Source organism: Podarcis muralis, chromosome 8 (genome assembly GCF_964188315.1).
Source record: "Podarcis muralis chromosome 8, rPodMur119.hap1.1, whole genome shotgun sequence".
Classification (NCBI taxonomy): domain Eukaryota; kingdom Metazoa; phylum Chordata; class Lepidosauria; order Squamata; family Lacertidae; genus Podarcis; species Podarcis muralis.
Window position 1 is genome coordinate 18711026 of NC_135662.1, and position 19356 is coordinate 18730381.

The 19356-nt window shown below is 40.5% G+C and overlaps 1 protein-coding gene across 3 annotated transcripts in view; it reads left to right on the forward strand.

Annotated features, from left to right (window-relative positions):
• CSMD3 (CUB and Sushi multiple domains 3) overlaps positions 1-19356 on the forward strand; it is a 601007-nt gene that overhangs the window by 460358 nt on the left and 121293 nt on the right. The window lies entirely within an intron of this gene.

The window sequence follows — 19356 nt, forward strand, 5'->3', positions numbered from 1 at the left end:
GAAATACATTTTCCATATATTGAGGGAAATCATCTGCTGAGGAACAGGAAGATCCATCTAATTTTATGATAAGGATGTTTATGGCTTACAGCCAGGCATGCAGTAGGTTTGTAAATAGGTTGAAATGTCTGTGTTTTAGACTGCTGTCTGCTTCATTGGCCACAGAATTGATGTAAAATGTATGGCTGTGTTTTGCCACGGACTGAGAGATCATTTATATTTCTTGCAATAATTTATATTTCTGGATATTGCTAACGTACCAAAGACCACTTTTGGAATTGATGATTTCCTGCACAGATGTTTACATTTATTTCAATAATTTATAACTCCCCACCAAGCAAATGTATTAAAGGCCAGGAATTAATGCTTCCTTGAACAGATGTTTTTAGTCTATTTATCATGGTTGGCACATAATAGTTTTCCTGGCATTTTTTTTGTTCTGTTTCATAGACTACCAAGATTACCACATGTATATAACAAATAACAACTGTGATGCTGTTCAGAAATGTATTGACATGAGCCCCACTGAACATAGTGGGCTTGTATCTAAGCAGATGTGCAAATGAGTATACTGTATGATATTTAATCTACAATCCTATAGCCACTTTCCTGGGAGTAAGGTTCATTCGAATCAACGTCATTTGATTACTCAGAAGTCACATTATTAACCTTTGCAAGACTAAGTTTAAGATTACAGGCCATTCTTGTGAAATCAGGACCACTAGGCAAATTCAGCAGTAGGATTTGACACAATATTCAGAAGATAGCAACTGAAAGGTGTTAAGACTGTATGAGAGGGGAGGGCGGGGAGATGTTTTAAAATCAAAACCTTGACACTATAGTTAGGCAGCCTTACAAAGTTTGACTAAAACGATTTGCTGGGTGTTATCTGGAAAGTGCAACAAGATCCAAGTTAGATAAAGATGGTCTTAAATTGTTCAAGGTTTCTGATCCACTTCACTCATTGCTGAGTTGCTATGAATTGGACTTGTGCTGCTGCTAGCCAGTAGAAAATATTCCCATTTATATATTATCCTTTGGCCTGATGCTATTAGATTATCTATGCACACTTGAAGAGGTAAGGCAAAAATATGATCCAATTTATTTATTTGAAGCATTTTGCCCCACTCTCCCAGGCCCTCACGAGATTAATATAAATGGAGAAGCCCACCTACTAGTCAACAATTTAAAGGACACAACAAAATGGGGAAACTGGTGAAGAGGGAAGAAGAAAATTAGCCTGTGTTATATTACAGAACAATCAATTAAAATCTTTGGGTGTTGTTGTTTTTTAAAGGAGCAACTGAATATGATCACAGGCCCATAATATGGATCTGATATGGAATGAGTTTAACAAAGTGTCTCTGTGTGTTCTTTTTCTACCTGTTATATGTATCTGGCATTATAAAATTTTGTTCCAATCAAAAACTGACTTACTGCAGAGTGTTGGAGGAGGTGATCCTTGAAATCTCTTCCAACTCCATAATTCTGTAAAATTTTGAAATGGTACGGCTCTTTTCACTTTCATGTTTGTGGCTTATTTCACAATCTTGAGTTAGCTTCTACCTAGAAGGGGTCAAATGTGACTCCGTCATGCAGTAAATTAGTATTATACTTCTATTTTCCAAGCCAGTGTGGCCTTTACGGTAAGTGTGTATTTCTAAAGCTGTGTGGGATCACAAGCTATTTAACATGGCCTCCAAAAATGAAAAGTCAGCACTTCAAAGTTGTGCTTGTTCTTGAAAAACAAACAAATTTGGGTATCTCAGAGACACAACCCTAATCAATAGCAACTTGTGTTTTATTAAAGCATTTATATACAAAGTGCCACTCAGGGTGGCTAACGTCATTTATAAATTACAGTTTTGTAAAAGCACAACTCAAAAACCAGCAACAATGACATACAGATCAAATGCAAAACAAAACATAAACAGATAATAATAATTTAAGTATTAGGCTAATGAACATTTCATGGAGTAGGAATAAAAGCAATTTTACATTCAGGTATTCAACTTTTCATGGCTGACTCTGTGAAAAAAATCACAGCACTGTAGCCCTTTTTCAATGTTTCATTATTCTGTCATGCAGAATCACAGCTTCAATATTTCATGCTATGACGGGTTTAAGCTAGAAGATAAGTGATTCACAAAAGCACACAGCATGCTATAGGCAGAATCTTCTGTAAACATGGAAGACTCATCATCTTTGACACTTTCCCACTGATCCTGCAGAAGTGCGCAATGATCACTAATTGTTTAACACTGTGGTCCTCCACTGATTAAAATTACTATGCTGTTGCTTAATTTTAATCTCTCTCTCTCTCTCTTTTTGCTGATTCACTAGTTGTAATTGATGTTTAGCAATGCAACATGCAAGGGGAAGCCCATGGAAATTAGCAGAAGATTTGATGGCTCTGTATTCAGCTCACTCCTTTGTGAGGTGGGGTGTAGCTTAATAATGATCCTGTGTCTTCTGCTTACCAGCTGATTTTGGCCTCAATCCTATCTACTTGCACACTCACTCCTGAACTGACAGAGATGGGCATCTGGCATTATTTAGAAATTTGTTTCTGACAGGTGTTTGGGTTTACCCTCTTAACACACCGTTTACTTATATCTTTTATGCCACTGGAGCATGGCTGGGAGCCAATGTGACAGGTTTAGCTTTCCCCCCTTTCTATCTGCCCTACTCACCTTGGAATTCTGAAATGCTGCTTTAAGTATGAATTCCCAGAGCAATAAAGTAAAGTCAGAGCTGTGCCTTCTCGCTGCCCTTGCGGGATATTTAATATTTTGTGAACCCATGCAGTAGGTGGGTAGGATTTGGGGAATTTAATGTGTCTGCACACACATGTGCTGTGATACATCTGTACATTGTGCAATTTCATTTAAGCCATGGGTAAGCAAACTAAGGCCCAGGGGCCAGATCCAGCCCAATCGCCTTCTAAATCTGGCCCATGGACAGTCCAGGAATCAGCGTGTTTTTACATGAGTAGAATGTGTCCTTTTATTTAAAATGCATCTCTGGGTTATTTGTGGGGCATAGGAATTTGTTCATATATTTTTTTCCAAAATATAGTCCGGCCCCCCACAAGGTCTGAGGGACAGTGGACCGGCCCCCTGCTGAAAAAGTTTGCTGACTCCTGATTTAAGCCATGAAACTTTTTCTATATCACACACACACACACAACCAACAACAACAACATGGCAATTTATTGTTCAGTATATATCAGGAAAAAACCTTGACAATCCATGTGTTCTCTTTCCCTTCAATACCATGTCTGCACCCATTTCGCATCCCTACTCCATTCTGTTGCTGGCATCATTCGCATATAAAATCTGCTCATAGATGCTCACATATAGACACCTCCCAGCACAATTTATACCTCCTATCCATCCACACATAATGCTTATTCATTCACAGACCACATGACCCATTCACACATACACACACTCAAGACTGAATAGTCATCATTACTGCGGTTACCCTCCCAACTATCAGAATGTTACCATTGCAGAACTTTCACAACATTTAGATTACAATACTAACCCACAAAGCCAGATTGACAAGCTGCTTTGGAAGATGACTAGCATTCGAAGGATTCTTGATCCTCGGTATCCCTGTTCTACTTTGTTACACGGACAGCATGCTTAAATGGGTGCTATTGGTTGAATGTGATATCATATGCGGTGTTTTAGATAGATATCGTGATTTGTTTTAGGATGCTGAGTTGCATGGTACAGTGGGAGGGTGAGCATGGACCATTAAAAGTCTTAAGTTTCTGTCTCCATGCCATTTTGGTATTCTTTTTTTAAAATTTAATTTTTTTAATCATTTTTGTATTCTTGCATGATTTTTAGACATTAAACCATTTGGTTTTGTTGACAATGTTCACTTCTGATTGATTTCAACATGACAATCTCTTACTCCACCTACATGTGTCATATTGTCTTCAGTACCTATTCCTAGAGCCACACATGATGTGATCATGACATATTTTAGATTTCCCATAGGAATCACTGCTTTCTTCATAATAATAATAATAATAGTAATAATAATAATAATGAAATCTGCAGCCACTCTCATTTTTTCACATTTGAACTATTTTCTCATGCATTTTTAAGCAATTTTGAAAGTAGCATAAAAAAGAATTGTATAGAAGGAGTAACACTGACAGGCCACTAACAATTTGTTGGTGAATGGTCCATAAAAGATTGACTATTGCAAAGTCCCCCCCTCAAAAAAAAAAAAAAAAAGCAAGCACAAAATCTGTTCTGCCAGCTGAGCAAAAGCAACCAAACAATGTTGTCAACACACATTATCTCTTTTAGAGTGTTCACTGAGTGTGGAATCTACAGACAGTTTAAAAGCCATGTCATTCCACAGTTACTTCGGCAATGTCACTTTTGCTTTAAAATGCATTTTGCATTTCAAAAATCATGAAGATTTATCTTTTAGTGTCAGGAAGGTGTTATCTCAGAGGCTTAAATTATGAGAGACAAGTTCTCTCAACTGAACTGGATGCTAACAGAATGATATTGGAGGGGGGGGAGTGAACTTTACCAGTAGGCCAACCTAAGGTTGCATTACATATTGGAGAAGGGTAGGGGCTGTGTATCCAGGTGCCTCTTCAGTTCAGTAAGATCACAGGGGAAAGGAGGATATGCTAAAATAAAGCAGCGTCAGGGATGTGAGGAGCATCATTTGAGACCTGGACAGCCAGAAGCCTATTGCATCTCAGGTAGCCAAGTCTCAAGTATGAGGACAGGAACTTATTTTAAAAGTGATAAAAATGGAATGGAATGGAGATCATGCCTGATGTTTGAAGCTGTGAAGTTGGAAGATCTGATACTTGGGATTTAGAAGAAAGAAACGTTTTGTTTTGTTTTTCACATGAGCCTTCCTATTCATTGAAGTGATTTGAGGAAAGCATTCTCTGCATAGCCACACCTTCTGAGGTGTCTTGCCTTTGAAATGTTCTCCCCCAGGGAGACTTACCTGGAAACTACTTTACTGCCTTTCTGCACCTGCCTATTTCCTTAGGTCTCTTTTTCTTTTTTTTTAACCTATTCTCTTGTTATGTGCTTGGACCTTTTGCTACTTTAGGGGATGATTCTACAGTCCCATTGAGTTTACTGGGGCTAACCTTGAAGTCTAAGTGTGTATAAAGGATTGCAACCTTACAAAGCAAGCCTACTGTTGGGCCAGGGGTCTGAAGCTGTGGACCTTCCAAAGCTCATTTGAATATAGGCGGCAGCCATTTTAGGCTTGTCCAATTGACACATGACTGTTGATTCACAGGGAATTTGGGACCCGGAAGACAGCAGAACGGGGGTGGAACTGGGCAGAACGGGGACAGGGGGGCACTTATACGCACTCTGCCGACATATGTAGGGGCTGCCTGTATCTAGGAGAGCCTACCCTATCTACTTAAAAAAACCAAAAAAACCCACACAGTTTTCTCCCATTGTTTTCAATGGGATGTCATGCTGAAATATATCTGCACCGTGATATAAGTTCCAGTCCTTATTTATGGGGCCTTGGTAGGGCACTGATCACTGCAGTTCTGCTGCAGCTTTAAGTGGTAGAAAAACTTTTGTGTTTTTTAAGAAAAGAAAACCTTATGCTGCTTTGTGTCCTGAAGATGATTTCATGACCCCTGAAAATAGACAATATGTGCCTTTTTCTGAAATGATTACCAATATTCACTCACACTCTTTCACACACAAATGCTGAAAAAGGCTGGGTTATATAATTTGGCCCTGCAGCACTAATATTTCTCCCCTAGCTCATGCAAGGCTTTGTGCATCTGGTCATCAGTAGTGATTCTGAGACAAAAAGCAACATCAGGATAATTGCTGAGTCTAAGAGAAAAAACTGTCATTGCTGAGACTAAGAAAGCAACTGTATCTAGATCATGGTATCCCTAGCCAGCAAGTATCTGACAGATCACAAAACAAATTGGTGTTTTTTCCACACACATATCCAGTTAGATTCTTCAAATTCTGCGGAAGCTCCTTCTCAGCGTATCAGTTAGTGAAGATGCATAGCAGAATTAATTGCAAACAATTGAATGAATATCTCATGATCAGAGAAGGGAATGAGAATTTTGTATTTTGTGTTTCCCTCCCAGCATTCTGAGTTGCACTTCCATCAAGGGCTGTGACTATTTTGGAAGCATCCAGGTGATCAAAACCCCATGCACCATTTAAAGGAATATTTTAGTCAGGGTTGTTCATTTGTTTTTGTTTGGCACCTTCTAAACAGTGTTTATTTATTACAAAATTCATATCAACACTTTAAGGCTGCAACCTTAGGGTTCGGAGACGAGTCATGGGATTGTGTGGATCTAAGGTAAAGCTAAAGGTACCCCTGCCCGTACGGGCCAGTCTTGACAGACTCTAGGGTTGTGCGCCCATCTCACTCTATAGGCCGGGGCCAGCGCTGTCCGGAGACACTTCCGGGTCACGTGGCCAGCGTGACATCGCTGCTCTTGCGAGCCAGAGCCGCACACAGAAACGCCGTTTACCTTCCCGCTAGTAAGCGGTCCCTATTTATCTACTTGCACCCGGAGGTGCTTTCGAACTGCTAGGTTGGCAGGCGCTGGGACCGAGCAACGGGAGTGCACCCCGCCGCGGGGATTCAAACCGCCGACCTTTCGATCGGCAAGCCCTAGGCGCTGAGGCTTTTACCCACAGCGCCACCCGCGTCCCCACTTGGGACTATACCACTTCAAAATTCAGGTGGTGGAATCTACAACACTAAATGTTTCCCCAAGATGCTTCATATTTCCCCCCACACACACTCTTAAGCCTTTAACACTTTCATTCTTCCTACTCTCAAGTGAGAGCACTATACACATTGTTAATTTCAGGCCTACCTTGAAGACAAGATTTGGGTTGTCTTTTAAAGCAGCTATTTCAAATTCTTTGCTGATCGCTGACATCCATAGTTTTCCTTTTTTTAAAAAAAAAAATTCTTTTTACCTTACATTCATTTTTTACACTTTTCCCACTCTCTCCTCACTGTTCAGATATATTTATTTGAGCTCCACTAAAGTGTTTAATATTAATAGGAAATAAATAAAAACTCAGTAAGAAAGGGTGCTGGGAGTACAGTTCTTATACTTTACCAAAGACCTCACCATCTAATTAAAATAAGATATGGTCTGCCACAGCATAGCACAATACATACAACTCATTTGTAGGTCTTAAAAGTAGCAGCAGAAGTTACTAGTTTGAACAATAAAGAAGTGCTATCTCTTTTTTATTGTCTTATGAAGCTCATTAACTGCAGAATGCTTTGTTTCTGGCAGTGTGCCTGAAAATCTTTTCAGAATGGTGGTCCATGGCTGTTTACATTTCTATTTGTTTCACTGAATTCTATCAAGCTGCTGTTGAGAACTAGAATAAAAACGCTGTGTTATATGAGAGGTAAGAATGTGCAGATAATGAAACAGGAGGCAGTATGGGCTAGCTCACACAAATGTGTTAAATCCCAGAGATAGGCTTACTACATCAGGCTGCAGGTGGGGGACTTGTGTGATTGAATACAACTCCATACATAAAGATTTTCTCTACATAGAAGACTAGCTAGGTTGCAACTCTTCCCTTTGAAATCATTTCCCCCCTGCAAGACAGAGCTGTTCTGCCTGGCCTTTGGTTTGGACTCAGTCTGACCCTTATGTTTCCCTCCCCTTATGGTTTTGATCTATGGGCTATTATTAAAAATGAGGCTGCTTTTTAATTTGTATTTTAACCTGTATTTTAAACTGTCCCCCCCCCCAATTATGTTTTATTGTAATTTTACTGGTGTTAGCCGCCCTGAGCCCGGCTCTGGCCGGGGAGGGCGGGGTATAAATAAATAAATAAATTATTATTATTATTATTATTGATAGATTCAGATTCACTAGCTCACTGAGAATTAGGCCACAGAAGTCCAAAAGGGGTGATAACTATGGCTTGTTGGCCAATTGCAAACTAATGTGACAAACCAAATATGACAGATGTTTGTGGATTTGAACAATGGGGTTGTGAATGTGTGTGTGTGTGTGTGTGTGTGTGTGTGTGTGTGTTGCAGGGTGCCAGATCATTAAGTTGACTTCCAGCAGTTTGCCTGTTAACTGGAGTAATTTGAAGAATGGAATGCTGTGATTTGCTATAAACTTTGTAGCCAGAGTCAGAGGGTTGAATCCATCTGTCACTGTGAGTTTAATGACTTCTAATCATGAGACGCGGGTGGCGCTGTGGGTAAAAGCCTCAGCGCCTAGGGCTTGCCGATCGAAAGGTCGGCGGTTCGAATCCCCGCGGCGGGGTGCACTCCCGTTGCTCGGTCCCAGCACCTGCCAACCTAGCAGTTCGAAAGCATCCCCGGGTGCAAGTAGATAAATAGGGACCGCTTACTGGCGGGAAGGTAAACGGCGTTTCCGTGTGCTGCTCTGGCTCGCCAGATGCAGCTTTGTCACACTGGCCACGTGACCCGGAAGTGTCTCCGGACAGCGCTGGCCCTCGGCCTCTTAAGTGAGATGGGCGCACAACCCTAGAGTCTGTCAAGACTGGCCCGTACGGGCAGGGGTACCTTTACCTTTACCTTTAATCATGAGACAGAACTTCCTCTCCCTGTTCATCCCAAGCACATACCCACACTCTTCCCAAATCTGCTCCAGAGGGTTGGAGCAGATTGGAGGACATTGCCAGAGGGGCAGGAAATTGTGTCATGTGAGCATAAGTCATTCTGCTCACAAAATTACTTTGTTGGATTTGGATACAACTCAGAGGCAACAATGTTCCATACCTAGGGTTTAATGGGGGCTATCTTTGCCCTAGACAATACTGTTTATAATCAAAACAGATTTGTTACACCTAAAGCAACACCTTTTGCCCTGGCTGCAAGAAAGATAAGAGATAGACAATATCACAAGTTAAGCTTGGTTTGAGTTGATAGATGACACTTATGAACTCCAACACCCTTTCTTTAAATCTATAATGCCTTGTATTATGTAGTTGTTGTTGAATCTTATGGTTTGCAGTTTGGCAAATTCTAATGAAATTACCATGGCCATTGGTTAATACAATAAACTATTTGATCATGGTTAGCTATTGCGAGAACAGGATACTGAACTAGATGGGCTACTGGCTTGATCCAGGAGGACTATTCTAATTTCCCTATGCCACCTCTGTACTAAAATTATAAGAAAAATAATTCACCATTTGCTGTGGGGCTATCCTTTTTATCCAGCTGATGCTATTGTTTCATGTTTCCAATATAGGCTGCTTTGTACAATCTTGATGCATAAATTTCATTGCAAAAACATCACGAATATCTTCTCTTACACCAGACCAACTGTGTAGGACTGCAAGTGAAAATATCCCCATCTACAAACATTTATGGGGTGACATAATGCCATTTCTCATGTGTCTGTTCCAGCAATAAAACAAAAGAAACTTTTGAATAACGTTTTCCCCAAGATATTAGTTATTAGTTGATGGTGTTATATGTTTCTGTTATATCTGTATAAGACACTTCAGTGATATATTCTCTCTTGCCCCCACTTTAAGTTCAGTGTCAACATTGCATCTTTTTGATACTGAGTGCTTAATACAAAGTCCTTTTTGCATCACCTTCAAATCTCAAGTTTATAGGAGAAAGAGTTGGCAATTGTTATGCCAGCAGATCATAGCTCACAGCTGGGAGGTAGTTCATTCACCAGTTCAGTGCTTTGCACGCTTGCCAAGTGAGCAGATGCTTAGGAAGAAGTTAGCATGAGGTGACTTTTGGAAAAGATTATTCAGTTTTTATAAATAAAATTTAGAGTAAAGGCTTGGAATATAGATCCAAATCTATCAAAAGAGTGTGTGTGTGTGTGTGTTTTGCCTTGTTAATAGTCCACAACTTTTACTTTGAAATCCATTGCTTTATTGTAACCTACTCTGTTTGCAATAATGAAAGATTTTCATCAAGGGTCAACACCTAATGAATGCAGAGATCTAGGACCCATAGAGATGCACATACAAGTAATTTGTGATTCAGCCTTGCTTATTGTTGTTGTTTAGTCATTTAGTCGTGTCTGACTCTTCGCGACCCCATGGACCAGAGCACGCCAGGCACTCCTATCTTCCACTGCCTCCTGCAGTTTGGTCAAACTCATGCTGGTAGCTTCGAGAACACTGTCCAACCATCTCGTCCTCTGTCGTCCCCTTCTCCTTGTGCACTCAATCTTTCCCAACATCAGGGTCTTTTCCAGGGAGTCTTCTCTTCTCATGAGGTGGCCAAAGTATTGGAGCCTCAGCTTCAGGATCTGTCCTTCCAGTCAGCACTCAGGGCTGATTTCCTTCAGAATGGAGAGGTTTGATCTTCTTGCAGTCCATGGGACTCTCAAGAGTCTTCTCCAGCACCATAATTCAAAAGCATCAATTCTTCGGCAATCAGCCTTCTTTATGGGCCAGCTCTCACTTCCATACATCACTACTGGGTGATATATAAACCATATAAACACTACTTGTTTATTACAGGTGCACAAAGAGGCTCACTCCATTGTGCTGATGTATTCTTTGTTAAATTTGTATTCCATCTTTCCACCCAATATAAATTTCTGAGACTGCTTCCAGAAATGAAGTGGAAAGAGTATAATTCCTTCCAGGGCAAGCAGCTGACTTTCCCAAAATGGGAGCCAGCCACAGTTAAGGATGATTTGTATCAGTGGCCCCCTACATCTCATCATTCCACAGCAAGATGAGGGCCTTAGCAGGACCACCAGGTCTATCCACTGGAAAATCTCTCAGGGTATTCAGGAATCCATTAGTATCTTGGGGTTGAGCATCCTAACTGGTCCCCCATCCTTGTTGGTGCAACAACTGAACAATAAAAGTTCAGCCCAAGCTACACCAGGAAGTGATCAAATAAATCATGGCAACAAAGTCAAAGAAACTCTTGTTTGCTTGCCAGCCTCACTCGCAGGGGAAAATCCCCAAATATAACCCAAAAAAGTTTATTCCCAACCCACCAAAATATTATACAGCAAATAAAACAATATCATAAAATAACAAAACTTGTCAGAGCTGAACTACAGAGGAAATCCTTTCACAGATCTGTTTTTCCTCCCCTAGTTTTGAAAACCTGGTAACAGCAAAATCAAAGCTTGTAGAACATGTCAGTGGCAGTCTAGTATTTTGAACACATCTTTGCAGCCCAAATTAACCTGCCAGGAAGGGTTTGTTAATCTGCTGTCTGTGTATGTGCATGAAATGGCACAGAAAAGCTCCCTGATGTTGGACCAGATGTTCTCTCATTAGAACAAAATAATGACCATATGTTTCTATTATTACAATGGTCAGAGCACATGTGGACAGACTTGGCTTCTCCTACTCCTGGCGATTAGACATTTTGGCCCTCTGGGGTGAAAAAAAAAAAGAGAGAGAGCAAGGGGATTCTTGTGGTAATACATTCCTATTTCATAGAGGCACAGAAGCAGTTTAGGTTGCCTACAAAGATTCTTGCACCTTGCTTGTACGTGAGCCTTTCAGGTTTATCCCTTTCTCTTCTTTTTTAAACTCTAAAACATGTCTAGCTCTTTTATATAGCTGATGATTAGATGGCAGGTTCTTCAAGAACCTGTGGAATTTCTTTGTATAATCACCCTTGCCCTCTTGGAACAGAAATATAAAATACATGGTGGGCTTATGAGTACATATCTTTTCAATATGATAATATCACCATCTGTTACCATGCTGTTAGTGTGGCTATGATGTTTCCTTTATAGATAGACGGTGTGGTAGTTATTTCAGGATTTATAAACGTTATATGAGATACGATTCTCCCTTTCCAAAGATACCGTGAACACCACAACCCTCTATAGCAGAAGAGGGATGGCAATGGAGATTTCTATGGCTCTAATAAAGGCCCCATGTATGTATGGAACTAATTTTTCAACTGCAAAGAGGGAGTTCTTCAAAATACTATAGCCCTTGGGACATCTTTCTGAGCCTACAGGATTGTGCTCCAAATTTTGAATACACGCACACACACACCACGTTTCAAGGATCAAAGGTTGCATATTTACACTGTAGCTGTCTGCATTTGATTCTGATATGAACTCTGAGAAGTGAATTAAACTTGAAAGATAACAATCCAACGTTACCTAGTGGTTTTCATACCTGAAGGGAATTTCAACCTATGACTCCTGGTGCCAAATTCAAAATGTTCTTCACTGAAATACCCTGCTTCTCAAGCTCTTTTATTTTAGTACAGGGATCAGCAAACTTTTTCAGCTGTGGGCCGGTCCACCGTACCTCAGACCATGTGGGGGGCCGGACTATATTTTGAAAAAAATAATGAACAAATTCCTATGCCCCACAAATAACCCAGAGATACACTTTAAATAAAAGCACACATTCTACTCATGTAAAAACACCAGGCAGGCCCCACAAATAACCCAGAGATGCATTTTAAATAAAAGGACACATTCTATTCATGTAAAAACAGGCTGATTCCCGGACCATCCGCGGGCCGGATTGAGAAGGCGATTGGGCCGCATCCGGCCCACAGGCCTTAGGTTGCCAACCCCTGTTCTAGTATATTTTAGATACCCTCTAGCAGTCTGGTCTTGTAACATTTACCTATTTTAACTGCTGTATCACAATCAAGAAATTTTGACAATAGAAGTTACAAACAAATATTACCCTTCTCTTAGGCTCAGTTATATTATTTTGAGTTCCTTATTTCCAAAAATAGTGAGTAATTCTAGGTTTCCTTTGGAATGAAGTTCCTTTGGAAAGAGAGATTTCTGTGGTTTTATGGCATTTTGTAATACTGGGTTTATTTACAAACATACAAAGGTGGTGGCAGAAAATATAGCACTCCTAAAACAGCAGATTAACAGCACAGCATGAGATCAACAGAGCAGGGCAGAGCAGAGCTGAGCTGAAATTTCTCAGAATGCATTTTTCTCTGAGAAATGTTACATTCCCCCCCCCCCTCACTGCCATGGAAACACACCACTTTTACGTTACCCGCCATTTTGTTGGGTTAGTGGTGGCCACCATTGCCAGTGAAAGATAGAAAATGGTGGGCAGGTTGCCAATACAGTTGCTACTTGCAGCACCAGCAAAAATAACCGCGCGACCTTAGGGAAAAATAAAAAAGGTGTGACTGCTAATTGTGACCCCTACATCCGATGAACAGAGGGGAAAATTCTGCTCCTCTACATGGATAAAATTAATTAAATAGTCCTCCCTACTTCACTGTTCTCCAAGATGTTAGAGATAAGGCCCACTATATTCTATCTGTCTGGCAGCAGCTCTCAAAAATGGGAACTCTGTTCCAGTCCTGAAAAATCCTTTGCCTGGGGATCTGAGACTGCATCAAATCACACACTCCACCACTGAGCTTGACTCCATCCACTGTAATACAAAATACCCTCTTTCCGTTAATGCTTGTTCTGCTTCTTGCAGGAAAAAATAAAGAACTTTTGATCACAGAGCAGGCTCATTTTGCCTTGAGCATTAGTGGAGAAGTTTGCATTTACAAATCCCTGGCTGATATTTTCAGACATGAGCAGCTAGTCTGCATTATAATATTCTTTTAAAAGAAAGAAAGAAATGATATAAAGAAATGTATTGTGTACACACAGCTATATACTGCAAGACTAAGCATATTTATGTAGAGTAAGCCCCACTACACTCAATGGGATGTACTGCCATGTAAGTTAACCTTGTTTTGTTTTGGAGGCCCAGATTTACGTAAATTCAACACAAAAAGTGTGTACAGTGCTTTGGAAAAGCTCATGCTTATGAAATGAAGTTTCATAAGCATGAGCTTATGTCTAGCCCAGGTCGCAAAAAGAAGGGAGCTGATGATAATAAACGGTAGTAAGGAAGAGGATCGCCCAGGGGAGTATACCCATTTTTCAAAGATGGGAGGAAGTGTGATAGACTATATTCTGATATCAAGATTCGCCTATAACTCTGTGTCGAAGTTTCAAGTGGGACATAACACCGAAAGTGACCACCTCCCACTAATTTTAGCGCTCAATGGCCCATCGTTTAACAAACCCACGGCTAACCTATACTACACCCCCATCGTTAATCTGGGATCACTGGCCCCCAGAAGAATTAAATGGACCCCCATGCTCAATACAGAGCTAACTCATCTCCTCCATTCGGAAGACGTGAAGACCATCTATACAGCCATTGTATCAGCTAATACCGGGGAAAAGGCCATGGACTCGTTCAACGAGTTATTAGCAAGACTAAAAACCTTTCTAACAACTGAGATACTTAATTCTGTTACAAAGCGGGCAAAGGATCAAGAGAGATGGTTTGATTTGGAGTGCAGACAAGCAAGGAAACGTCTGAGATCAACCTACCGGAACTACAGAAACACTGGAGCACCCTTGCTATTTATGGCTTACATCGATTTAAGACGAAACTATAAACAGCTATTAAAGGTAAAAAAACAAAAAGCTGAGAGATTGGCCTGGTGTAACTTAGTGAAGGCCTCGAATGAGAAAGACTCAACCTCCTTCTGGCGTACCATTAGGGGGCTCCTGGGCCAAGAGCGGATTGGTCCCACATGTACTGTAGAACCCCAGAAGTGGATGAAATATTTCCAAAACCTCTTCTATGACGACAAAGCTCAGCACAATGATCCAAGTGCCTACTCCAAGAATTTACCATATTGGCCTCCTGTCTCCATAGAGGAGGTGGGGAAACTAATTGCTCAACTGAAAAACAACAAAGCCCCGGGCATAGACCACATTCCAGCAGAGATCATGAAGAACAATATCAGTTGGTGGGCTCCTATAATGGCGTCAATATTCACATACATCGATTCAACAGGCATAATCCCTGGCTGCTGGACAGAGGCAGTAATCATTCCAATCTATAAAAAGGGTCCTATGGCAGATCCAGCGAGCTATAGACCCGTTAGCCTCCTTACTATCCCAAGCAAATTGTATGCCAAACACCTCCACATCAAACTAATTGATTGGATGGAAACTGAGGCAGTTCTGGCAGAGGAGCAAGCCGGCTTCAGACAGGGCAGAACAACAATAGACCATTGTTTTGTATTAGCACACCTCATTGACAAATACGCCAATAAAACACGTGGGATTCTATACGCAGCATTTATTGACCTGAAGGCAGCCTTTGACTCGATCTCACGAGTCAAACTTTGGGCTAAACTCAATGCTACCGACATTGACAAAAGATTACTATTCTTGATAAAAAGCCTATATAAAGACTCCAAGCTATATGTAAGAACCTCAGTAAATGGGCAACTAATTGGCCCTGTACCAGCCACCAAAGGAGTCAAGCAGGGCTGTATTTTAGCCCCGGCCTTATTCAACTTATATATAAATGACATGGTCAAATACCTAACATCCCCGGAGTTTCATGCCCCCAAACTAGCCGAAAAACCAATTTCAGTACTCCTCTATGCGGACGATGCGGTTCTCTTATCACGAACTAAAGTAGGCCTCAAAAGGCTACTTAGAGAATTCTCAGCCTACTGCAGGAGAGATCAATTGGTGGTTAATCACCAAAAAACCAAAGTCATGGTCTTCGCTAGGAGACACAGACAGCACAGATGGGAGATGGACAATCAGCCAATAGAACAGGTCAAAATTTTCAAATTTTCAAGTTTATGAGGCTTTATCGACAGAGACTTGTTTGTGGATTAGAGTATGCCTTCGGAAGATTAATCTTTGATAGAAAGGTGGGCTGCAGAACCACTCGGCTCTATCCAGAATGGAATGCAAATATTTAGTCACTGATTATCTGGTCCTTTTTTGTAAATAGCTGCAACTTCCTTAATAGGGCAGCAAGTAGCAGTCCTTTGCCCCTTCCGCTCAACTAAAGATACTGTAATCTAAGTGTGAAAAGAACAATACAGTGGTACCTCGGGTTAAGTACTTAATTCATTCCGGAGGTCTGTACTTAACCTGAAACTGTACTTAACCTGAAGCACCACTTTAGCTAATGGGACCTCCTGCTACCACTGCGCCGCCGGAGCATGATTTCTGTTCTTATCCTGAAGCAAAGTTCTTAACCTGAAGCATTATTTCTGTCTTAGCCGAGTGTGTAACCTGAAGAGTATGTAACCTGAAGCGTATCTAACCCGAGGTACCACTGTATAGTGCTTCGGGATACAGAAGGCTTCCAGATGATCTGTTTATTGAGCATTTATCCTGTTTTTTTTTTTTTTTTGCAAGGAGATTAGACTGCAAATAAATAAATAAATAAATAAATAAATAAATAAATAAATAGCAAGCATTCATTTTTTATTTGCTTGCAGGGAGGCTAGGTGAACAGTGCATCAAAGTGAGTGTTATCCTACATTTTCCACTGCATTTTTCTGTCACTATCTGTAGCAACCCATTGGTTTGGGAAGGGTACTCACTGTTTGAAGAAACCTTGCAGCGGCTCTGACCTAATCCCAGAAAGCAGCGGGGGTCAGGATAACTTTAATATTTTTATTAATTTATGAATATCAAAACAGCAACTCAACACATCAGCTAGGACTTGCTACCCAGACAAGACTAAGACTCCAACTAGTTCCCAACTCAACTATGAAGGGAGCAACACAGCAACTGGGGGAGAGGATTGTTCTGTTATAGACCAGGCAAGTCTCATAAAGAGATAGGGTACAGTTATTCTTTCCCTATTGCAAAACACTCCACCTTTAAAGGAAGTGGGTTTCTAGTGCAAGAACTCCAAATCAGCATTAATTGTGAATTTGAATCCCACCAGAAAATTGTATCAGTCTGGAATTCCCAGAGACATAGAACTGAGTTTGGGGTCTGTTAGCTGACGTTATTTTGTGGGTGCTGGCTGTTCCTCTCTCATATCAGATATGGAAGCAGTAGACTTTGGCTTTGCATGTTTAGGCTATGTTTCCTTCTGAACCCAACTGTATTTTTGTAATTAAAGTGGAATATTTTAAAGCACGAAAATCCTCCTGTGACATCCTTCCTAAGGAAACTAAGTTCAGGCAAGTGCTGCATGCCTGAAGCTTCTTACCTATTAGAGAAGCCGAAGGAGCATTTCCAAATGCTGAATGGCAGCCACACTGACTAAAATCCACTTTTTTTCCTTGCCCATTGAGGACTTGATGGGGAACAATCAATAAATATTTACTTGAGTGGAATTCATAGGCTGAGAAGAGGTTTTTGGGATTCCAGCCAAGAGGGGAGAAAAATATATTTCAGAAAATATTTACCTCCCCATCTATGTTGTTTTCAGACAGGTATGCAATGATGACAGCTTAAGAGCTTTGCATTATCTTGTGTTTTTCCAAGGTAAAGGGTGTGTATGAGAGCCTTAAATTGCTTCTAAATCACCAATTGTTGAAGACATCAAAGTCCACTCAGCCAAGTCGATTTCTGTCATACTGAGCATGCAGATGCCAGTACGCAGCAAAAGGCAAATATAGTATAGTTAGGTGCTTGTCTCTAAATAGTGTTCTTGAGTTTTTTCAACCTGTTAGGGAAAGAAGGATGCCCAGTGAATAAAACTGAGCTCATTTCAATGTGTGTTTTAGCTTTGGAAAATAATATCATGGCAGTCATAATTTCCCCCAATTCTCTTGTTGTTGTTGTTGTTGTTGTCAGTGAAGATATGAATAGACATTAAACGTATTTGGTGTGATCTCGGATAAGTCCCGTCCCCCCATTCTATGGTTTCTACAGTTTCCTGCAAATACATAATACTGTATGTGCCTAAAAGAGTAATGAGCTTTTTTTAAAAAAAAAAAAAGACTGTGAGGGGAAAGCGGGAATAAACTAGAGTGGAATATAATTATATATATACTTCTAATGCTTCTTTCTAGATAACATCTGCACTAGCATCAATCTGAGTGGCATCTGTTGACTTCATATAGCGTTCTTTAAGCATTGTAAAAAGATCTTTAGATATTGTGTGCCACTTTTAACATACGCTATTACAAAAGTTGTTTTCATTGCAGCACAGTAAATGACAACTGAGATCTTCTGATGGATCACTTTTTGTGGTCCCCTATGTCCTTATACCAGAGACTGCACATGTAGTGAGGCAAGCCCTGCCCTGTGGAACTCCTTGCCAATAGAAGTCCCGTGGGAGTCTTCCCTGCTTTCTTTTATATGCCTTTTAAGAACTGGGCTGTTCAGATAGGCCTTTGGAATTCATCCTTTTTATATTTATTTTTTTAAAAACACCAACACTTTTGAATGACATTTCATTGTTTTTACTGACGTTATTATTATCGTATTACGTATTTATGTGGTACAACACTTTGCTATATTTCCTACAGAAGTGTGGGTTTATAAATATTTAAATAACGAAATAAATAAGCCCTGAGATAAATTCCACACACACTGGCATTTATGAATTTGAATTGTTCATGGGCATTTTAAATATTTGATTTGTGCTGGTTGTAGGCTGAGCTAAAGATTGAATTCTAAGTTGTTTGCTTTAGTTTATAAGGCTCGCCTTAGGGGGAAAAACAACAGATCTCTCCCAGAGTAATGGTGTTTCTGTGGATGTTCATGAACAAACATATCCATCAGGTCAATTCAATACAAGCCTGTGAAGATTGAGGCCTTGAAGTGAATTTGGTATGCAAAGTGTAACCAATCAACAGGCTATGCAGTGACGTGATATATTCCTCATGGCTCATATATATTGGGAAGGACTAACCTGAGCAACCGGGGGTGATACTAAAGTGTGGAGATAGAAGTCCTTATTTGTGGTGGAGACAAATAACTGATGCTGCAATTATATAAGATCCAACTTAGTCCTTTCTGATAATTAAAAATCATCTTATGTTACTTCGTTAAGAAGTCTTAACAAGTATTTTTCATCGTCTCTCCTAAAATGAATAAAAATGGGGAGGCTGGAGGAGCTATAGTGCGGAGATGGTTTTATATATGGTGTCTTCCCCATCCCCCACCCCAATTATTTCATGTGTTGGTGTCTGATAGGTTAGAATATGTGATACAGTAATTGCCTCCATACTTAGGAGAGGGCAAGGCAGTGGTCAAAGTAAGGAGCAGGACTCATCTGAGTATACATGGGAACAGGCAGACCTTGTTATTGTTATTGTATTTTAATATTTTGCTGGGGAAACCCAGCCAGATGGGCGGAGTATAAATTATTATTATTATCATCATCATCGTCGTCTACCTGTCACAAGAAAAAAAGAGGGGGAGGATTTCTCCTTCCCATGAGGCTGGACTAGGGATTATCTGGGGTACCCAAGTGCTCTAAATGTATATTGTGGATGTGGCTATATTATCCAGTGGCGTGTGGTCAGTGGACTAGGTTAGTCCCCTAAATGTTCACAGTGAATTATGGTACTAAGTCTGGTTCCTCCTTCCCAAAGCCC